The following is a 24,776-nucleotide window of genomic DNA, read 5'->3' on the forward strand; positions in this document are numbered from 1 at the left end:
TTTGACTCCTGTGAGTTTTCCAGGCATGCATCTTTTTGGGCATGCTATATTTCTCTTTCATCATATTTTTGCAACATTGAACATATAGTACTTCTTTACAGACAAGTATGTTTACATTTGCTCAGTAGAATATAAGTATTCAGTTACATTCTACCATTCTTGTAGTTTGATACGTTAACTTCAATAATCACCTTTCAATATTAAAAAGTCACATTAAGACTACTTAAAATTACAATTGCAAAAAAGGAGAAAAAAAACAGGGAAGAATGTCACCTCTGAGTTGTCAGGTCCAGCGTAACTTAGGGTTTGCAAAACCACTTCTTATGTAATTCCAAGGCAACAACGTCTATCGAAACCTAAAGGCACAGATATTCTAAGAGAAAGGTAAAGCTTTCTTTTGCTTGAAAAGACAGCTGGTGCAGAAATTCAGAGGGCAGTTAGGAAACGCTGAACGAACATTACTTTCTTATAATGGCCAAAATGTATTTTCATTTCCACTTCATTTTGTCTGTTTAGTACACTATGATTTTTAATCTACTGTTCATGCGTTCTAATCATGTCAGATGTGTGGGTGTCCTGTAATTCTTTATGAATAATAAGGAATGCAAATAGTGCTATCTTCACACTCACAGTTGACTGCACTCTGTTGGCTCCCCATCAGCACCTCATTTATCAGCTACTAATTTTCAGAGAGATAATGCTTAATGCTAGAGGAATATTTTCATGCACATAGCATTACATTTTGGAGGGAGACTGTTAGAAACATCTGACCAACTACATGTGCTCCAAGACAGTCTTATTTGGTGGAGTTAATTTAGTAAATTTCAGTCACCTTATTTATTAAGACTATTTATTAAATGTCAGCTGGAACTAACAATGAGTTTTGCAACCTCAGAAATAATCATTTATCTCTCAGTTAATAGAGAAATTCTGTCACTGAAGCAATTTTATATTGAAGTGTGAATGGCAACGGAACACTGTAAATGATGATTACAAAAGAAATGCTTAATATAATCTGAAATTATTATTAACCTATGCATAAGTCTCATATGAAAACAATTCATAAAACTGCTAGTAGCATCATCAAGCATTTTAGACGACTGAGATGTACTGCATATGTCACTATTTTCCATTTCCTTCTTTCCCTACATCACATACACATTTCTGAAGAGTTAAATTGGAATCTAAGGTTACCTTGTTCGAGAAAATTGATTTAAAACTTCTGGTGAAATAAACAAGTGCTCATGTTTACAGTTTTTTAATTTTTAAAATAGACGAAGAGTAACATAATTAAATATGTCAATATTTAAATATGTCATTAATGTCAATAAACTTCCAGCTCTGTTTATAAGGACTTTGCCATCCGGCTTGTTTCTTATATAAATAACACTTCCTCACAGAAAATAAACTTTGAAAAAACTAAGGGAATTATACAACCTAATCGTTCAAGTTGCATTAGCAAGTTTCCATGTTCATAGGTTTGAGCCCTGGAGGAAATTTGATTCAGATCTACATTTGTTTGTTTCGATGTCATATTCTAAGTCACTATCCTCATTTTATCATGTCTTATTAGAAATTAACTTTTCAGGTTAGGAATTTAGTATGCTTGCATAGCAAACAGCAAACCAGATATTTATACCTCTGAAATAACTATCACTCTTCAAATGTGCAGTTATTAATACTTCTGCTGACACTAGCTGCACTATCAAAAATGAAAACTCAAATTTTTCAGTCTATGAACTCCAGAAAGTCTGTTTTATATTTAGGTTATTTTAAACTGCTGGTAGAGGCATATGCAAACTCTTTTAACCTTTACCTTATAAGATCTAAGTGTTTCTGTGATGTGGCAAAAAAATGTTCATTTCTTATAAAAAAGAATGAAACTTCTGGAAAGTCATCAATTGCATTGAAATTGTTTTCTTATATACACAGGGAATCTGTTCTGTCAAAAGCATTGGGGAAAATCCTACATTTAATGAATTTAAAATCTGTTTCAGGGAGCAGGGGGTTTTAAATGATGAGCATTCCTGTCTTGCACTAGCTTTTTGTGTGACCTCATGAAATTTATGTGACTTATTACATTACCAGGTTCACATCTCCACAATGACATCCTGATTACCGTCTTTTCACAGTATTTTGAGTTCTGCAGAAGAAAATATTCTGTAAATGTTAAAAAAAAAAAAAAAAAATAAGCCTTATCTGTAGAGATGAAGAAACTCTTGGGTAAAAGTAAGATATTTTCTGATACTAAGTATAGCTCCTAATTTATAATTTTTGCTGTTTTTGTTCTTGTAGAAGTTTGTTTTGTTTTGTTTTGTTTTGTTCAATAGAATAGCAAAATATCAACATGTACAGCATATTATTTGAAGATTCACTCTAGTCATCTTATGAATAGATAGCAAAAGAAAAATGAACTAAAAAGTTTTAGGATAAACATACAATAGTATTCTGTGATGTATCTTTCCCATTATTGAAAAACATTGCAGTGATGCTTTGCACTCTAGTGAAAATTGTTGGCTACCGGTTTGTTTTGACAGAAGAATCTTTCATCAAACCCAGCTTGTTCACCATGTCATCTTTTCTATTAAGCTCAAGGGAGGATGAAATTTCCCATACACTCTTTGATATCAGGACTCAATTATGCACTTGTCTGAACTCTGCCTGGGTGCTGCCAATCCATGGACTGTTAGTCCTGAGGTTTTTGCAAGACTCACTTACTACTTGAAGCCCATCCTTCCAGTAACTGATCCGCAGAGAAATTATGCAATGCCTATAATACCTTTTTTCCTAATTAATCCAACCCTACTCTTTTCCTAAGTAAAGCATGCTATTTCTGTCTAGTGTGTAATGGTTTTGTTACGTAAACCAAGTCACTGAAAAAAAATGATGTCAAATTCTATTCAGTGGGGATTTTTTATAGTCAAAAGATCAGAATGACTTTCAACCAGTTTTGTCAGGACTGAGTGTTTGGCCTTCCTTACAGAGTTATGCTAGCTTCACTACCACTTCTTCATGTTACTATAATTCCAAAATATTTGCTGTTGAGCTTTCTTTCAAAAAGAAGTATGAACAGCGTTGACTTTTAAATTTCATTCTTTGTACTATAAACGTAAACAGATACTTTAATAAAGGATCACTAAAAATGAACATATGTTGTTCCACATTTCAGGTGATTTCAAATGATACACTTGAAAGTATTTTTAATTCTTTATTTAGTCATTATAGAAAGCCAGATTTTTTTTTCTAACTTCAAGTTTATAGTACTGAAGTGGCGTTGCATCAATTCTTATTGCTTCTTTATAATTTGTAAAAACCTCTTATGCCAAGGAATATGTTATATATTAGATAAATTGTAAGAGAGACCAAAGAGAGAGGTTTTTGGGGGTATTTTCTGTCTGCATACCTTGTCTGTGGAACACACTAATTAAACAGATCAAACTACTGAGCAGAAATGTTGTTAATCTTTGAAAAAAAAGCTATTGTTTACTCCCCACTTAGAAATAAGGATATAGTAAAATGTAAACAGTAAAAACTCTGCCATTATAATTTAGTGATGCATACAGATATTTTAAAACATCATCGCCTTGGCTTTTCAGCTCCACTTATTTGTTTACCTGTTTTGCCTCAGTGGAAGACACTTAATCGATTTTTCAAGTATTAGAGAACAAATTCATCACTCCAGGGATGAATAGAAATTGTAGATTTCAGTGGATCTACTTGGACTTTTGTTTAAATGCAAATTTTCAGACATTTTAAAATGTGTGCTCAAGCTTCGGTAACTAAAATGTACTTTTCCTTATAACTCTGGGGAAAAAGGTCTTGATTGTATAATATAGATCTTGGTTTATTTTAAGGCCCATTTGTTTCTTCTCACAGGTATATTTCTAGAGTATGATTTTAATCTGAAAGCTACTTTAAAAAGTTGTATCTCCTTCTATCCCAAGTGACAGAATTCAGTATACCATGCATACTCGCAATCTTACCTGATTTTCTAAGTGACTAACCTATGTATTTGGTCATTGTGTTTCTATTAACCGTGAACAGCTCATTTAGTTAAAGAAGACATGAATGGTGGTCAACCAATGGAGTTTTCACCTAAGCAAAAACCGGTTGGATTAGTTCGTAAGTGTATAGAGTGGATAATTATGACCAAAAAAAAAAAAAAAAGTTATAAATTTAGCTCTGATCTTTAAGTCATATATAAGGCATTCCAAATTCCCATCCTTATAATTACTTTTAAAATGGATATGCCAGTCTCATTTCTTCGATTGCTAGAAGGTATGAAATTTGGTTATGTAGAAAGAAAAATTAATGACAATTTAGGTAGAAGTGGAATAGCTAGGAGGCCTCTAGCAGATCTACTTCTGAAGAGACTTGAGTGAGCAGGTATCAGACACTTTCGTTTTGCTATCATCTCACATGGGAACAGCTCCACAGAGCAAACTCCTGCAGGCAGATCCCCTTGGACACTAACACAGGCACAGACATCGGTGTTTGGCCAGTGGTTTTGCTCTCCTCCAGTTTGTTACTCTGTGTACCATAGCCAATGGTCAGAATCTACACTAATTTCAGAGATCTCCAAAAACCACAGCTAGCACTTTCATCCAGTTTTGATGTTATATTAACAAGTGGGAGAGTAATTTCATCCAGATGTTTTTTTAGGGAGCTCATGCACACAGCTGCACATGCAAATATAAATATATATATATGTATCGCAGCTTAACTCGAGCTAGCAATCTAACCACAACAGCCGCTCGCTCAGCCCCCAGCCCACTGCCCCCCAATCAGGTGAGGGAATCAAAAGGGAAGGGAGAAACTATGGACTGAGATATACACAGTTTAATAAAATAATACTAAAATACCACCACTACTACTACTACTATATAAAATGGCAATAGAATATAAAATACTCAATGTGATTTTTTTGATGGTTGGACTCGATGATCCTGAGGGTCTCTTCCAACCAAAATGATTCTATGATTCACGGAATCACAGAATCACAGAATTGACTGGCTTGGAAAAGACCTCAGATATCATCAAGTCCAACCCTTGATCCAACTCCAGTCCATTTACTAGATCATGGCACTAAGTGCCATGTCCAATCTCAGTTTAAAAACCTCCAGGGACAGTGAGTCCACCACCTCCCTGGGCAGGACATTCCAATGCCTGACCACACTCTCTGTAAAGAATTTCTTTCTAACATCCAGCCTAAATTTCTCCTGGCAGAGTTTAAGCCCATGCCCCCTTGTCCTATTTCTGACTGCCTGGGAGAAGAGACCAATCCCCACCTGGCTATAACTTCCCTTCAGGTAGTTCTAGAGAGTGATAAGGTCACCTCTAAGCCTCCTCTTCTCCAGACTAAACAACCCCAGCTCCCTCAGCCTCTCCCCATAGGTCTTGTGTTCAAGTCCCTTCATCAATCTTGTTGTTCTTCTCTGGACCCACTCCAGCACTTCAATATTCTATGATTCTATGAATTCTTTTCAAACTCCATGCGGACCAAGCAGTCATTCCCAGGAAGCAGCACCCTGGTCCTGAAAAGCCAATCCCAGGAAGAGAGAGAAAAAGGCACAAAGCCCCAGAGGCCTCTGCAAATGGCAGGATGGCAAAAGCCAAACTAAAAGAACTCCTGAATGGAACTCAGCCCAAATAGAGCAGAACCAGAATGGGTCCCCATCTCTATCTCCGCTTAGTTGAAAAAATCCTACTCTCCTTAAACATGAAGCATGTTGCTAATGGCATGGAATATTCTCATTGATCAGTCTGGATGTCAGTCAAGCTGTGTCCCATCTGTGTCCCCCTCCCCAGCTGCCTCACATCTGGAGGCAGAGAGCTCAGAAAGACCTTGGCTCGCAGGCAACAACTAAGACAACAGTAAGCTCGTACAGTCTTCTTTGTTCCAACTCAAAGACACTGGAAAGTCACTTGAAGAAAAACGTTATCTCTGTCCTCTTAAACTAAAACCAAACAACTGTGGTAGCTACAAAAAATGAAAGTTTCTAACTGCATGAAGGAAATTAACTCACTTTTAGTCTAACCAGCACAGCATCCATCTGTACAAACAGGCTGATGGAGTCTAGTCCTTCTGTTGGAGCGACAAAGGACTCAGCATTCCGATTCAATGTGAATCATGCAACGCCATTTATTACAGAAACAAGTCTCCTTATATACGCAACTATTCTCTAATCACGCGTCCACGCTCCAAGCATGGATTTGCTAAATGAGTATCATGGGCAGTCCACACGCTGGAGCCCCACTGATGATAGGTCCAACGACTCACGCCATGCTGAGGCCCTGTTAATGAAGAAACGCCCCTCTTTCTCACAGCAGATTCTGTTCTCAGCTTCTCGAAGTGGCCTTGAGATTCCTTTGGGCCTGACTAATTCAACAACATATCTCCTTCTAACGAAACCCCTCCACATCCTTCAAGGAAAATACCTGACTTTTGAATAGAGATATTCTTATGTATACTACAGTTTTTCAAGAGTTACAGGAGTAGAAGTTATACTTTACATGAACTTTTCTTGTCTTTATTGAAAGAAAAACTGAGTTATGAATATGCAAGTCTAATGGAATGTACTCATCCATTTTAAAGTGTTTTAAAAATTTTATTCTAAAACGTTGGAATACCTAATGAAAAACTTATGGGAAATAGATGGTTCCTTCCTGTTAGGTTCCATACTAAATTCAAGACTTCTTCACAACCTAATTAATTATTGATGATAGTATGAAATTACATTTCTTATTGACTCCCAATTAATTTACTAAATTTTCTTCAGCAGTAATTTTCTGCTTGGAAAATTTACTGCTTTCTGTGTACCTTGGCTAGTGAATGAGTTCGAATTTTAGCAAAGAACAGAGTTCATATCTTTTATTAATGCTGAAAAATACGAAAATATATAACCTTATATCATATGAGTGGGAAACTTATTTTATTTTCTATTCATATTGCAACTAATTTCATTCTGCAATATAAAAAAATATAAGGTTTCCTGCTCTCCTACCCTTATAGAAGTGTAAGTCAGAAAATGGAAAACACTTTTGGGTGATATGCTTGTTTATCCTAACAATGGAGAGTAATTCCTTTAGTACAACTAGCTATGGTTGACTCAAAACCTGCTGAAATTCAAGGGACAGGCTTTGATGACTTCAAAAGATTTCAAAGGTTTTTGAACAGGCCCCCTAGTGTCTCATCCACTCTAATTTCTAAAACCCCAAGCAATAAAACTCCCTCTAGTCTTCTTTAATTAGCTCACACAGTAATTTTGTGAATTATTTTAAATACAGAATCGATTTTACATCCTTGCTGATTTCACAGTTACTTGTATATAACTCTCTTATTAGTGCATTGTCAGAGAATATAATCTTTTTTTTGAATCAATTCAGAATGCATTTTCTTCCAGATGTAATCTCAATTTCCACAATCACAAGGATAACTCTTTTATAACTTAGGAAACCCTTTGATGCATGTTTGCGTGACTTTGTTATACCAGTAGATATCTAGATGATTAATATTCCATTTGACTTGGATATATTGTGCTTTACAGCATCTTAGAAATACTTTTTTCCCTCTTTTTCCAGCAGAGCTAATGGTTTGCAGTAGATGTTTCTAGTGTTTCTATATAAAACCAAACCAAAACAAACCAATCTCATTTGTCAAAACACAGTTTGCTGGAGCTGTGATTACTTTTCGTATGTTGTTGACATACCATTGTTACTTTCTTTTGGGGAATACTGTAATACGTTGACAGTATATTCTCATCGACATTCCAGCAATAAGAGACATAATGTAAAATTTATATCTGGCCATTTAGTCTCCCTACAGTGTGACTGGTGTTATCTTTGAATTAATATTCAAAGGTACTTTTTAAAACAATATATTGCAAACATCTTAACCTTCCAAGTGCTTTGCACTTTCAGTAATGGTATCCTACCTTTTATACTGAGTCATATAAATATGTCAAATTGTCAAAAAATATTTTCTCGGTACAAAGTCATATATAAGAAATACATATATATATATTTTTTTTAACTAGGTACATGGGTATGGGGTATGTTAATCAAAACACTGCAAAGGCATTTTATCATTTTAGATTGATAGGAAGGATAAATCTTTTATGGTCATTTAATGACAATGTCTTTACTAGAGTCAATCACAAACTCAACACCAACTAAACCGAACTGACAATCTGTACTTTAAAGATGATTAGATTCTTCCTGACTATGAATGACAAATTTTCTTACACAAGTAAGCAGTATTTCTTCAACATCCATGTTTAAAGGTAGGAAAAAATGTTGGAAATAGTTCTACCTCCCAGACTCTCACACCCTTAGTGGACCAATATAAAGGGTGGCTCACAGAGGCACACCTTTTCATGTTCGATGTATTTACTCCTTCTCTCATTTCATGATTTGTGTTCAGATTTTAGACACATGACACCTATCACACGTAATATCATGCCAAGGTTTACTAAGACTCCTATGGTATAGCTGTTGGTGTTCAAGAGTTGTAGTTTTTTTATTGTAATATCTGACTTGCAGAGCCACTTTTTATTTGCTTAAAAAGCATGGGCATGCCTTAAAATCTTCAACAGTGTCTATTCAATAACAAAACTATATTTTTATTATACAAAATAAGTTAGAAATCACAGGATATTGTTTCTAGATATCCTTAAGAAAAATAGATCATGGTTTAAAAATACATGAAAAAAAAATTATTCTTTTTGTATATTATTTTTTAAAATAATGATTTATTTCTTAAGAACATTTTTTAAAAAGTTAATATGTTGAAAAAGAATCCTCAACCTTCTTCTCCTTCCTTTATGACTGAGATGATATGACTGAGATAGATAGCTTATCCATCTTCCAATAGCTCTGGTACTATTTACACATCTATATCATGCAATCTACATATGAATGCATATAACCCTGAATTAGAAATTTTTCTATTGACACTCCTTTCCTCATTCACTTTAAATGTCTCTAAGATTCAAATTCCCATTGAGTCTGGAGGAAGCTTTAGGATCCTTTTCCTTCATGAACAGAAGTATCTCCTTTTCATTTTTCTTCATTAAAATACCATCAAATACCTGCTGTAAACTCACTGCTTAGAAAGAAAGAAATCAGAGTTGTTTTCACTGTTGAATATATAAGCTATAAGAGCTGTTACACACATACAACTGATTGTGGTTTACAGAAAATGATCCATTTTTTAGCCATTAAAACTTCTCAAGAAACTTCCTGACTGCCACCTTTTTTGACACTATTGACTTTTCCCCAGATGAATGACACACAGAGTCCAATGAGAGGCTGAGAACACACACTCTTAATCAGTGCTCTTAATGACTACAGAAAACTGAAGTTGTTCATGTGTTCTTTATTGACAGATCTCTTATGTCAGGTGTTCCATTTACGAATCTATTTTAAATGCAGGTCTGGCTCAACTTCAGAATAAGATATTATCTGAAATCTTGTTTAAAACAAAGAAGTTAAAAACATGAGTTCAAAATTGCTGTGATACCAGATGTTCTACACAAGCTATGATTGCTTTCAGAGTGAAACAGTCAATATACTGTGGCACTGTTCTCTGATCTGTACCTGTAAATTCTTATTAATGAATTTTTTTCTTTCTTTATTTTGGGGTAGGGGAGTGGGGAGGTGTGCATATTTGTTGTCTTTTTTTTTTTTTCTGTCAGAACAGATAAATAGTTGCTCCTCATCTCCTATCCTCATCTAAAACAGAAATGGGGAATATGGCTTGCACAATTCCACAGGCATATACCATCCTTTGAAAACATCCTCTCAGCTTTGATATTCTTCGCTTTCACTGCACCAGCTTATCACTTACGTTGTGCTAATACACACTCTGGAGTGCCCTGCCTCCACGCTGGCCACTCATGATTCCTGTCACCTGTGGAGATTCCAATGTATCTGGCACAGCATTTTGACCCATCTTTCTGGTCCTCAAAACATTTTGTTAAAATCCAGCATGCTGGGTCTTGGTACTGGGTCTGGTACAAGAGGCCAGCAAGTCCCAGCATACTTCAACATTGTGAACACTTCTTATCCAAGAAGGTGGCTCATCTCATGAGCTAGCCTACTTTGAGAAAGTTTAACCTACTTTGGAAAAGGTAAGAGTTTCACTTTGTTGTTGTTTTAGTAAGGAAGAGATTGGAGTCTGGGGACCCAAAATAAACACGGTTGCTTACCCAGTGTGTTGGGTTTGTGTGACAAGGTTTTGGTAGTGGGGTGGACTACAGGGGTGGCTTCTGTGAGAAACTGCTGGAAGCTTCTCCTATGTCTGATAGAGCCAATGCCAGCTGATTCCAAGGCAGACCCACTGCTGGCCAAGGCTGAGCCCAGCAGCGATGGTGGTAGCACCTCTGGGATAACATATTTAAAAAGGGAAAAAAAAAACAAACAAACTAACAAACTGTGCAACACCAGTAGCAGTCAGAAGAGAGGAGTGAGAACAGGTTAGAGCAACAACTCCACAGACACCAAGGTCAGTGAAGAAGGAGGAGCAGGAGGTTCTCCAGGTGTGGAGCAGAGATTCCCCTGCAGGCCATGGTGAAGACCATGGTGAGGTCACCTGTCCCTCCACAGCCCATGGAGGTCCACCTGCAGCCCAGGAAGGACCCCACACCAGAGCACATACATGCCCAAAAGAGTCTGTGACCCCATGGGAAACCTGTCCAGGAGCAGGCTCCTGATAGGACCTATGGCACCAGGAAGAAAGGAGCCCAGGCTGGAGCAGGTTTTCTGGCAGGACTTGTGACCCCAGGGGGACCCAGGCTGGAGCAGTCTGCTCCTCAAGGGCTGCACCCCACGGAAGGGACCCATGCTGGAGCAGGTCATGAAGAACTGCAGCCCATGGGAAGGACCCATGTTGAATAAATTAATGGAAGGCTTTCTCCCATGGAAGAGACCCCATACTGGAGCAGTGGAAGAGTGTGAGGAGTGCTGCACCTGAGGAGGAAGGAACGGCAGAGACAACATGTGATGAACTGACCACAACCCCCATTCCCCGTCTCTCTGCTCTGCTCGGGGGACGAGGCAGACAATTTAGCAGTTAAGCTAAGCCTGGGAAGAGGGAAGGGTTGGACTAAAGTGTTTTAAGGTTTGGTTTTGTTTCTCATTACCCTACTCTGATTTTAATTGGTAATAAATTAAATTAACCTTCCCCAAGTCAAATCTGTTTTGCCTGTGACAATAATTGCTGAGTGATCTCTCTCTGTCCTTATTTCAACCCATGAGTCTTTCGCTGTATTTTGTCCCTCCTGTCCAGTTGAGGAGTGGGATGACAGAGCAGTTTTGGTGGGCACCTGGCATCCAGCCTTGTTCAGCCCACCACACCTAGAAGGAAACCTTTTGAGAAGTTATGATGTTCTGCAAAAAACATTTGCGAGGATATAGCTAAACAGCATGTGCCAATCTCCTACATGGTTTTTTACTGAAAACCATGTAGCTAATGAGTTACCTTTACTGACACTTGGCTTGCACACCTCAATCTCAAAACTACAGCACAGTCACTTGTACTCAGTCAAAATGTTATGATGCTATTTCGTGTCCTTGACAGCTTTAACATCATTATGATATATTACAGTAGCTCTGCTAAGAGTGGTTCCTGTTTTTAAAGCCTTTATAGTAAACAGTAAAATGAAATCCTGAAGAAAATACTAAAAAAGCAAGCCGTCTACTTAGCAGGAATCTGTGATTTCAAAATGGTACAAAATATGATTAGTATCATAAGACAAACCGATGATATACAAATGACAAAAGTAGGTTTTCAATTTCTGCAGTGAATTACACGCAGTTGCATATATTAGAACCACAGCTGTATATGCCCAGCACTGCATCCTATTGGCAACCTGTAAAAAGGCCACTTGCCAAACAGGAAGAGATCTGCTCAGATGGAAACCCACATATTTATCTAAAACAACCAGGTTGATTACAATAAGCATTTCACAAAAGCAAACTTTCAAAGGAAAACAGATCATTGTGTATATTTTATGGAAATACTATGTTTTGATCGACGTACAAGAACTCTCCCACATCACATAACACTGGGAAAATGTCCAGAAGATGAGCACAACCTCATCTACAGTGTGGTACTGTGAGGAGTACACAACTCAGATACAGATACAAAAGCTCAGGATAGCTTTTGGAGAACTGCTGGCTGAGGATGCACCCTAACACACTCAAACCTAGTCATCAGGTGAGAGCAAAGAATAAGCATCTAGCTAAACAAGTTGCATTCCTATGTGCTGTTCTACATTTGGGTATTTTTTCCTTCTATTTTTATATAATTTTCAAAAACATCTGAAGACTTTTTGTTTGTTAAAAAATTCATATCAGAAGATATTTTTAACTTTACTATGCTGTTCAGTGGAGCATATAAAATATGGAAATATAAAGCCTCCACAGAATATTCCTGTACTTTAAAAATAATACATCATATTGAGATTCTTCATAAACTTCTGTTAAGTTAGCCTTCGAAACATAGACCAGCCAGACCTGAAGATAACAGTGAGAAAACAAAGGCAGAATAAGGCAAATGATTCTTGAATTACTCCATGTCTGAATTACTAACAGGCAACAACTCATGTTTTCTGAAAAAAAAAAACCAAACCTGAAAACACTACTTGTCGGGAGAACAATATTTTACACTTTGACCCTCCTTCATGTAACAAAGAACACAATGGATTTGCTGTAATTTAGGGATCTAAAAGTTAAATCTGTTACTCTGAGCCAGTCACTGCAGGTTATCTTCATTGTTGTCAAAGAGAAACAAGCACCTCCAAGAGATAATACCATTCATCCTAAAATAGCTTCTAAAGTAGGCCAGATTATTTATCTTTCAGCTATGCCTATTTATTCCATTTACTGGAAAGGAAGTCTGTGTGACTAGCATGAAATTAGACAGGACTTTGAGAGGACTGAAGTTACATAAAATTAAACCTGTTCAAATGATCTGTCTTTCACTTCAGGATTGGCATGAGAATATGTGCATTTACCACTGTATTTGTTTTATATCTGTAAGGGTTTTTTAGACAGTAGTTAAACATTAATTTGATACCTCATTTCACTCTATAGTAACGCATAGATTCCTTACTTGAGCTAAATACATTGATGTAGTTAAGGTTAAGCCTGCATGCAAGGTTTATCAAAAGAACTTTTCATTGGATCGAAGTCCATGACTTTTAGTTAAACATTCATTGCTGTCATGTTGGTTGTTCACCTAACTTAAGTTTTTCCTCATCTCTCAGCAAGGAAAATTTTGAAGTCTCTCCACTAAAAGCTTTAAGAGTGCTCTACAGCTTTCATTTCTCACGGGCCCACGGGAACAGAGATCCGACTCCATCTAAAGAAAAATGATGGCACACTAATTGAGTCTGAGCTACCAGATGAATATAGTCTTCATACCATGGCTCTGCAAAAGTGGTCATAAAACCCAAATACATTGACAGATGTCAGGTACTGTAGTTTTCTGCACTATGTCAAACTGTTTATTCTATATTTTTTTTAAAGCTAACATTTCTATATTGATTTTCTGCAACACTCAAGCTCTCTTCATTATATTTCTCCATCTATCTTTTCCTTCCTTCTGTAATTTCTCTATTAAATTTTCCTTCTTTCTCTTGCATTTAATCAGATTTTGGTTTGGAATTTTCTTCAAACTTTCTGCTTATTCTCTTTGCCCAGTCTTTTCTAAGAGTTGGTCATCACCATAATTCTTAACACAGTTTATAACCTATTCACCACCCAGGCCAACAGCACCAGGCAGAAATGAGCCATATTTTAAAAGTCACAGGTTTTCAGGTCCTGGAGGTTACCTACAGTGCCCTCCTATCTTTGGCTCTTATTCTCTTGTCTTTTAGCAATTAAGCTTGTATCTTATATTTATAGACTAACTATCTTGTATCTGGGAGTTTTCCACACCATGATTGAATTCAGTGACTACTTACGCTGTATTTCAAAAGTCTATTCAGGCACCCATCATCTTCGTACAATCCAGTCCAATTGCAGGCAGGGTGTAATTTCTGAAGATTTATTCTGGTGATATTTTCTGCAGCAGCTTGAAGTGTTGTAGCAGCAGAGAAATAGGCCTGGGAAGCATTTATAGGGCTTGGCAGTTTCCAAAGGACAAGCAAATATGCATCTAAAGCAGCTTCCAACCCTCTGAGCTTGGCCAGTCATACAGGATTTTAATCTATCTCCATTTCCACCCACGATTAAGTTTTCTATGGGCAGAATAATTTCTACAATGAATGGAAGTATTTAACTGATTTTCATCCGATGTTCCTGTCTTCTGGGCTGATATGGTCTCCTGCCTCTCATGTAAAAAATCTAAACCCACTTGGACTGGAAGAAAATTACAAAGGCTTTCAGTTGTTTCAACTGTATGATGGACTCTGAGTATTTGTGGAGTTGCAACACTTTCTGATGCTCAAAATTATTTTCATTTATGGTCGAATAAAGAAAACAACCTTAGGCAAGAAGTGATTTCTTTCAGCCTGGCTTGAAAAGGGCAAAAATCTTAGTTTTCTAAGTTTTTCTGCAGGAGAAAACAAGATTTTTTTTTAAGATTCTGCTGTGCAACTTTATAAAGGGACATGATGTTTATCACATTGTTATTAATCATTTAAGGCTAATTGTACCTTTAAAATGTACAGCACAAGGCTAGATTGACATCTAAATGAAAACATAGATCACTGGTCTTGCAGCAAGACGATTCCTCTGGTGAATGGGTTAAACTGTCGCTGTCAGTTTGAATACAATTAGTACAACTGATACGCAAAGAATTGCTCTGTCAGGAAATGTCACTGTCACTGAGTACTGTTCCCAGACTGCCTTCAATTTTTTGTCTGGCTCAGAAAATTTTAATAACGGGTCAGAATTCAAATGCAAAAATTTAACCGAAGTACATAGCTCCTCCCCACCTTCTATTTCAATTTTCATTTTCTGCTTCATGCTTCACATAATTTTTTGGTTACCAGGAAGCTATTCTTAACTGCCCATTTTCTGGCTTCCTTAACTCTTCCCTTCTTGTTATCTTTGATTGAAACTAACAGTTTTTGTTGACATTTCTTACCGAACTTGGTCCTTTGATTATTTTTTTAAATAACCCACTAAAAAACCCCACGGACAACCAAAGATAAGTACAGAGGCAGAAATAATTAGTGTTTGTAGAGCACCAATGAATATCTATTCACTATAACGCCCACCCACACCCTGCAATCGTATTTTCCCACCCTTGTCTTACTGTGATTCCCTGAAGGTTGCTTTTGGTGCTAATCCTTTTTCCATCTACATTTTCCTGTTCAGTGTCTGATACATTTTAGGATGTTGTACCTCTGTGCTAACTCCTCCAGATCATCCTTTCTATTTCAAAGGAGACTTTCACCTTTTCAATGCCTTCCTGATATTTCCCCAGCAGGTCTCAAATTCCTGCTGGGCCAATGCATGATGCTCTGTGCAAAACCTGTGAGTTAGTTTGCACACTTGCAAAGAATAGGCAACTACGCAAATGCTTCAGATTAGTTCTGCAAGGTTGGTGTTCAGGGAATAATATTCAGGGGAGCAAAATTGCTCCTAGGCAACTGGGGCGGGCACGGATCAAGGGGAAGGTGGGAAGCATCCATTCCGAGTCAGGCTCTTTTATGACCTGGTGAAGAAGGCAGGGAGGAATGCTGTTATAATGGCAGGTAAATCATAGAATCATTGAGTTGGAAGGGATCTTCGATGGTTATGTAGTCCAGCCCTCCAGCCATGAACATCTTCACCCAGATAAGGTTGCTCAGAGTCCTGTCCAGCCTGGCCTGGGATGTCTCCAGGAATGGGGAATCTACCACCTCTCCGGGCAACCTGGGCCAGTATTTTACCATCGTCATTGTAAAAAATTCCTTCCTCATGTCTAACCTGAATCTCCCCTCTTCTAGTTTAAAGCCATTACTCCTTATCCTGTCATAATATGTCCTTCTAAAAAGTCTGCCCCCATCCTTCTTTCAGGCTCCTTTTAAATACTGAAAGGCAACAATAAGGTCTCCCTGGAGCCTAAATGACTACTGGGATGAGGAAACAAGTGATCAATACGGCCTCTCAGCTTGACCTGTCTGGGAACTTCCTGTTGGAAGGATGGCCATTGAGTGACTCAGGGATGGCAGTGCCATGAGCTTCTCTGAGTCCCTTTCTCCTCTAGTCTGCCTTTGCCAAGAAACATATTTTTCTATATGTGGTACTGTCCCTCATCACTCAGATCCCACAGGAGGCTCATAAAGGGGCTGACTTGCAGCTTCTTCAGTGTTTGCCACCCAGCTGCCCTCGCAGACGGGAAGAGCAATTGCCACCTTTCCTGTCAGCCTCACAGCGGGGTTTGCTGACCTAACTGGGCTGAGAGTGCAGCCGAGCTGCCCATCAGCTGAGATGCCGACCCCAGCAGCCTTGTCTTTCCTCCTGCCTTCAGCCTGCTTACACAACCATTGAAAAACCTGAACTTGTCACTTCCCATCTCCTCCGTCTTCCTACCACTGCGAGCAAAGACATTTCCTCCGATCCGGCTCAAGCACACACATTTACCGGCGTCTTTAAATCCATGCTACCATCAGTTCATTGCTAAATTACAGACTCTGATCCTTCAGCCAGAATGCTGCTCCAGGTGTGGACTAAATTCCCTCTCTTTAGGGAACAACGTCACAGAGCGATGACTAACCCCACTCTAACTCGCCTCCTGGTATGCTGAGGCAAATCTGTGGGCATGTGCTTTTAGTGGAAGATAAATTACTTTTCTTACATTCGATTTAACTCAGTCTTGCAATAATAAATGGATTTTTTTTAACTCTGACTTCTACCAAAAAATGTGATGAAAGCTAATTTTGAGCACATGCCCCTGCATACAGCAGTTCTGAGAATCGTACCTTTTCTGTCTCCACTTGACCAAACTCTTCTCTAGTCATTCTCATCTACTCAAATCACTTCAATCTGTCTCTACTCAGGAAATTTAAAGTTTACTTAATATTTACTGTGACCACTAGTTGCTTTTTTGTTTGAAAGGTTTTTATGCCCAGTAAATCACACAGTGAGCTGAGGGAGTGACTATTGCAGTGTAATTCCCATCTAGTTCTAAAATATGCTTCATAAGCAGAGTCTAAAATTTCAACTTTAATTCAGTAAAATATGTATCTCCAAACCTTTTGGCTGTGAAGGTAACACTAAACATGCAAACACAATGTCTTTCTAGAAGGACTGACTTCTTGAAACAATATGATTCAGGTGCAAGCAAACTGTGTTAATAATTTCAGGGAAAAGTTGGCTCAAAACATTTTAGTGATCCTTTGTCAGTGGATGTAATGGCACGTAATGGGGCATGACCTAGGAAAACTAGCTGCAGTCAAAACCCTCAGAAGCTGTGGAATGAGATAATCTTTCTTCTCAGAACTTAAAAGAAAAAAAAAGAAAGTTTCCTCTTTCTCAAGATGGGATAGAAAATTCATCCTTTCCTCAATACTGAATGCTTCAGTAACCTCTAGATATGTGAAATACACATCATTCATGTCAAAAGTCCCAGATGCCCACTAACCACTTGCCAGTATCTCTTTTTAAAATATGCTGCCATACTCATACAGAAAGTGCTAAAAATACAGTATGATACACACATATTATATATAATTATGTGCTGTAGGTTAATTTAATGACACAGTTACGTGCGTGCTTCTCTTTTTTTTTTTTTTTATTTCTATTACCCTTTTTTCTACATTTCACCAGACCAGTGAAATTTTAGCTAAATCAGATATCTAAACATGCAAAATGCTAAAAGAAATACAGAGAAGACAGTCATTACTATATAATATTTAATCCAACTATGTTTATGCATGAAGCATCATGAAATATGACAAGAGGGTGAAATTTTCAAATTCAGTTTTCTTGTTTAGATAAAGAACTCCAAAGTAGTTGTCAACAGAGAAAAAAGTATCACAATTCTTTTTTTTTTGAAAATTGTGTATTTTTCCTCAGCTTTGAGTGTAACGTTAGATAAGAAACCCTTCTAGTTTTACCCTATTCATAATTCAGTCAGTGGCAGGTGAGTAAATTATAAGCAAAGTCATATCCATAAAGTGATTTTCTCAACAAAATTATAGGCTTTGATGCCTTTTCAGTATGTTGAGTCCTCAGAGTAAAAAGTGCTAATGTTGTTCCATGAAGTAGTTTTGAAACAGTTATTATTACAAATACTGAAGAAACATACTAAAAGGTAATTGAGTTAATGGAAGTTGTATCTCCAGTTTTCGAATAACTTCACTAATTAACATAATTAATTCTGTACGTTCTGAATGTTGTCTTATTTCTGTATAATCCATTTTTATGTAGTAAGCTGCCCAGAGGTTTTTGCTAGTGGTTTGCTGTGAATCAAACCATCTTATTAACAATGTTCTTATTTTCAGGACAATCACCTAAGATCATAGACAAATTTTTATTTCTTTTCAAAAAAGAATATAATTACTCCATAAACAAATTCTCAATCCTTTTGTTAGACTCAGAATTTGCATGCTCATTTTCTTGTAGATAATTCAAAACATGCAGATCGATTTGTTTAAGTGCAATAACCACTTTAGCCTAGGACAAAGAAAATATGATTGCTTTAAATCTCATATATGCAGCTTCCCATGGGAGTGGAATACAGATGAGCTGCAAATGAAACACTCTCACCACCACACTGCCCAAAGCAATTTTCCAGTATGTCCCCGCCCCTCAGGACATATTTTACTCCACCTTTACTATGTTTATAACATGATTTACATGTTAATGAGAAGTGACAGGGACTAAGTAATTAGGAAGCAAGACTGTAGCTTGTCATGCATTTTAAATACTGTACACTGTAATTCTGGAATAAATATTCAGCCTCTTTGCTCATTTTCTTCTTAATTAGAAAACACAATCAATTTAGTCTTTATAACTCAAATATACATTCCATAGGTAACTAATAGAAAAGAAATGAATTGTTATAATAAGCATGTTTGATCAGCCCTAGTTCTTTTTTATTTAACCGTTCTTCTTATTATATTCTGTTTATTGAGGTTGGACAATACAGTGAGAGCAACATAAAACCTGGAATAAAAACAGCCCTTTCACTGAGGCTGTGACCATGACTATTCAAAGCAACAATGGTTTTTACTGGATGGGTTTGCATGGATGTGTGGCTGGGTATCTTGGATAATTTCGTGGGCAAGAACTTTGTGTTATGACTCTGACCTCTCTACCATAGGGCTATCAATGGCCTGCAAAAAGCTCTGAAGACATCTGTGTTTGGACAGAATGGAGTTCTGATGGCTTTTAGGGGAAAAGCGAAGAAATGCAGGAGTGCCAACAACCTTGGTGTACAGAATGCAGGGAGTGGGAGCTGCCTAAGAGTATGGCCATTCCCATGGCAGGGATGTAAGCAGTGCCAGGCAACCACAGGTTCTTTCCTTCATCTCCTTCCACACCCCTTCTCTGCATGCACTGAATTTGCTCTTACCAAGTTGTTTTTCACATGGTTCTCTTTGTAAGATCAGGACCTCAGTAAATAATGCTTACCATTTCAATACTATTTGTCTGTGATGCTGAGTGAATTAAGTTTCAGAATACACTTCTGAAGTATGAACACATTACCATGCTAATTATTCAGGTCAGGAAAAAAAATCAGAGCAAAAAAACTAACTTGCTTCAAAGTATTTTAATTGGAAAAAAAAAGTCATTCTTCTTGCAGAACTTCACAGTATTTGTGCCAAATATATAACAGAGCTTATAGACCTCCAAAGCTGTACCTGTTGGGCTTACATAAACCATTTAATGCATTTTACTTTCAAATATTGTGTTTACAATATGCCATACCTCTGTGGTGCTTTTTCAGTAAGATACACCAAAGTAAATAGGATGCATTTTTACAAAGCCTTATTTCATTCCTGAAAACAATCATAATTGGGGCACAGAAAATGGAGATTTTTTTGTTAAAGAAGTGACCAAAACGGAGTTTGTAACTATTAGTTATGTGGTGATAGGTATACTAGCCCTTCTCTGAACAAGAAATACTTTTTATCAGTCCCTTTACACTCCATGATTGCCTGGTAAACCCTGTTTGTCCCCAAGGACTTTTAGACTTTCAGGTGCTTACATAGTACTAAGAAATCTAAGTACTCTCTAGGGGCACATTATGCTATAATCGGTACACATGCGAGGTCTTTGCAACCATTACCATTAAAAGAATCTAGTTAATACAAGATTTGAGAACTAATCATGCATATACCATAAAGGTTGAAGTGTAAATAGATTTTACCCAAGTTGAAGAGCTAAGAGACTACAATGATATATGCAAAATAATAATTTTTAAAAAATAGTGTAAAAAGCTTACTTACATCTATCTTTCCAAATAAATATGTTCACATCTTTTGTCCTAGTAAGACAACTTACACGCTAGTTATTATCATACATTTGAAATCCCATCATTACAATATTTAAAGATGACCATAATGTCAATCTGAGAGCTACTCAAAGGGAAACATAATATGGCAGTGACTAACTGTTTGGTTTTTTGTTAGCAATTTTCATGGCAATACAATGTAAGTATCTCGGCTTGAGATACTTGTCTCACTCTTGTCTATAAAATATGGAAAATAATTAATTAAAAAGGGTCAGTCAAGCTATTTCTAGTTACGTATTAGATATACCAAATATATATGGAAATAAAGAACCAGAACTCAACAGTGAAAGGTAAGTGGCTAGTACAGAATTTTCTTGTAATACCTTCTGAATTCAGCTAGCCAGATAAGCATAAATTGTGGGCTGTCTAGCCATTGAATAACGGAAGATAAAAGATGAGTTATTATTTTGAAGTCATCTTTGACAGGTGAAGTGCTGGCTGTATTGTGAGACAGACTTCCCCATCGTATTTAAAAAAAAAATAATAACCCAACTTGACCCTATTCTTACATATCATATTGCTACTACTGTATCTGAGTGTAAATATGTAATTGAAAAATGCCCTTCATAATAATCTGTTTAGCAAATTTGGGTTTTTTAACAAATGAAGAAAGAGTTTGAAATGCAGAGCTTGTAACGGGGCAAAATAAGACAGTTTTGGAAGCTGAAGTAAGTATACTCACCAAAGAAAGGTGAATTTACTCAGCATAGTTGAAGGAGCATTTCTATAAATTAGCCCAAGGCCTGTCTCATAATTCACTTGACAGTTTATCAGCCCTGAAAATGAATTCAGGCAATTTAGATGAAGAATGGAGGCAGTGGCTTCAGAGCACTATGAGGCAACTCAGAAATATTCCTTGAGCTTAAGCTTTTCATGTTCTAAAGGTTAATGGTCCCCAATCATGGCTTCCACTGGGTTTTATTAGTGTAAAAACCAGCCTGTGAGAATACTTGGGGTGCAGCACGAGGAAGGTAAACAGCATGAAAGATAGTTGTTTTCAAATCAAGTTATCTTGTTATGTCTGGCTACGGGAGGATGGGTTTATGAGTCTTCAAAGCCACCCTGAGGAACAACCAGGGCAATGGGAAAAATCATTCCGTTTAGATGAGCTTTTACTACTGTTTGCTGGGTCCTGCCAGTATCTAACATATTCTATTTGGAACAAGACTTTTAAAACACGCAGTAGACATGAATGTATCATCTAACCACTCCTTAACACCTAAGTATATTTAGGAATGAGATCCAGCATATGGTCATTTAAAATTAGCTAAAAGTATTTTCAAATATTATGCTTAAGCCTGATCCTCTCTGCAGACATTTGTGGGTTTGGAGTCAGAGACCAAAAACATCTTTTGCAAACTGAGCTACGTGCACAACAAGCTCTTTTGTCATCAATGTAGTTTTTCATATACACAAAAACTAAAAATCCTGATAGGATTATCTAATTGATATCTTCTCAGAGTTAAAAGATCTCACTTTTGTGTGACAAAATTCTGTCAGTAAAAGACAGGTTTACTAACTGGCAGAACGTTTCTGTTATCTTTTTTCTTTAGTACTTATCAGCTTATGAAGACGGCTGTCTCCAACAGGAAACACAGTGAATAGCCTGATAAACATGAGAACGATAGTAAGTAACATGACTTTGGTTGACACATACAATTCTTAAATATTTATAGTAATGACCTGGATTTTCCTCTTTTATCTTTACTTTTTACTTCTGGCTATTGTGAAGTGGTGGTCTTTTTGCATAAGTTTCTACTCTACAGCAAAATTCTGTTCAGAATTTTGCATGGTTAGGGTAGTCTTTATTACTGCTCCAAATGGATTCATAGTATTTCTATGCCCTATTAAATTGCCTTATGCCATGCTAAGACAGTGCATGAAACAATTCCTAGATGTGCTGTGGGTTAAGAGACGTAATACTGAAATCATATTGCATCGTGAGTGTCACCACATGGTTCTGTCATACGAGTCATAAAAGTTACTGGATTTAATCTGATTAGTTATTCTTCCTGGCTCAGTAGCTCTCTGCAGTTTTTCCCCAAAGTTCCCCATCTTCATTGCTGTGCAGAAAACGGTACTGGAGGGAGCTGTTGCAGACATCAAAGATGATCACCCATTGCCTTTGTATTCCAGCTCCAGTGAATTTGTGAAGAAGAAACTCGGTTTGAGAATCAGGTTGGACTGAAAGGGAAAATTTACCTGTCCTGGGCTTGCAAGAACCTGTATTGAAGGACTGGTGGGGCAAGAATGAACCTGCAGAAATCTCAGCAAATTAGAATTATGCTCATCACGAGTTTTTTACTGCAGTAAGATGATTTAAAGGGCCTTTTACCTTTCTTCAGAAGGGCAGCAGTAGCACTGCCAGTGCCATTATAAGCTCTTAGCTTTCAGTTCAGCATCACATTGCCTATTGTATAAAAAACCACAAAGAATGCCAAGGAAATGTCAGGTTTTCCATGTATTTTAGACAGCTGACACAAGTTTATGTACCTTAACCTTTTTTAAGATGTACCTATACTTAGTATTGCTGTAATTGTGGGGGGGGGAAGTTGAATTCTTTTAATTAGGGTCTCTATTCTAAGCCAGCTCTCCAAGAAGTTTACTGATAACAGAATCAACCAATAAAACCAACACTGTGAAGTAGCATTAAAATATACCATCCTTCATCTTGTAAAGTTAAACTCCTGGTCTAGGTCCTTGAGCTTGCACATTTAATTAGAGGGAAGGTTTGAACACTTCTTCAGCTAAGTAATAGCTCTGACACTTCGAAATTTTTAATCCAGTTAAATTTTCATCTTCCTCTGATAATCTCCATACTGTCTTGTGATAAGAATTTTGTCTATATTTTTCAGACTTCATACCCTAAATAAATACTAGTAATTTCACAGTAGACAACAGAGGTTATTGCTTGAGGATGTTTTTCTTCCTGCTGTAAAAACATGTTATGTAAATGATTAGAGAGCATTAAAATGGCTCTATTTTCTTTACAAATGAGAAGGAACATATTGTAGTAACACAAAACTGATGAAATGATTCACTTAGTCTCCTAAAACAGGATAAACAAAATTCAAAGAGATTAATACATACGATATGTCGTAAGTGAAAAGAGAGCTGCATTTTCTCTAACTTTATTAGAAATAAAAAAACCCATGCAGTACTTTCCCAGCACTAAAATAGTCTCTATCTTTTCACTTCTTCACAGGAACTGCTACTAGTTATTTAGTCATAGATTTTTATATGGCCCAAGGGAACCATTGTGATCAGCTAGTCTGACCTCCTCTATAATCTTTTCAACAAATTTTCCATCTGAGGAAATGTGTGCACAGAATTTCACAGAATAGAATATATATATATATACATATTTATTTTTTTTCAAGTTCCTTTCATACTCAAGTTATTTCAAATAACTTTACATAGTAATAAATCAAAAGCTGATCAAGCAAGCACTTTGCAGAAAAAATCCACCACTGCTCCAATGGACTACCAACCTTTAGTGTTCCATTGGAAGTGATTACAAATCTCAGAGATAGAGATGATTCAGAATTTTAAAAGGAGAGGGGAACTTAACCAACTGTAAAATTTAGCATTCATTTACCCTCTGACATATTTTAAAGCCTTGCAAAAAAACACATTTAATACACTTTTTTCCCGAATTTGAATTTTTTAGAATATTCAATACTTTTTACAGAACACTAAGTTTTATTTTAGTGACTGAAACAGAAGAAATTTTAACTTTTTAATACAGCAAAGAATGTAAGTGCATACTGGGATGACCAAATTAGAAGAAAAGCTAAAATTCTGAAATTTATTTCTAATCAGCCAGAAGAAAAACATATTGCATTTAATCCAGATATAGTGAAAATAGCATATCACTGCATTAACATGAAAGATTATGCAGTCTTATTTATAAAGTACTTTAAAATGTTTAGATATGTAAGTCTGTGATTACTTGGCATATTGAAATAAATCAATGTATTGCATTTTTCACACAGAACTTTAACATTTGTATAGTACAAAAATATATACATTCAGTGGCTTCTTTATTATTGGTTATTACTTTTTAACTTTTTAAAAAAGGATGCTTTTCTCGTTAGAACAGTAGATATGAATTATGAAATACATATTTTATGCCAAAGTGTCTCACAAACTCTTCATTTTTCTTAAATCAGAAGTATTCTAGATGTTAACCCATAACAGGCAAGCAATCTCCAACATTTGTGCTTGGCTTACATACTCTGTTATTGGGTTTGACTTGGCTCCCATCATCCAGGAATGTAAACGGGATGTCAGACCAGCATACGGCTTTTCCATCATCTCA

The 24,776-nt window shown here is 36.7% G+C and overlaps 1 protein-coding gene and 1 long non-coding RNA gene across 21 annotated transcripts in view; one reads left to right on the forward strand and one right to left on the reverse strand.

Moving 5' to 3' along the window:
* The window catches only part of MAGI2 (membrane associated guanylate kinase, WW and PDZ domain containing 2), a 745,411-nt gene that overhangs the window by 430,719 nt on the left and 289,916 nt on the right, over positions 1 to 24,776 (reverse strand). The gene's annotated exons all lie outside the window — the stretch shown is intronic.
* LOC139827105 (uncharacterized) lies at positions 13,264 to 23,789 on the forward strand. Its single transcript, XR_011737301.1, has 3 exons — positions 13,264 to 13,476; positions 22,009 to 22,082; positions 22,592 to 23,789. It is a non-coding gene; the product is annotated as an uncharacterized lncRNA (long non-coding RNA).

The sequence above is a fragment of the Patagioenas fasciata genome, chromosome 1, assembly GCF_037038585.1.
Source record: "Patagioenas fasciata isolate bPatFas1 chromosome 1, bPatFas1.hap1, whole genome shotgun sequence".
Taxonomy (NCBI): domain Eukaryota; kingdom Metazoa; phylum Chordata; class Aves; order Columbiformes; family Columbidae; genus Patagioenas; species Patagioenas fasciata.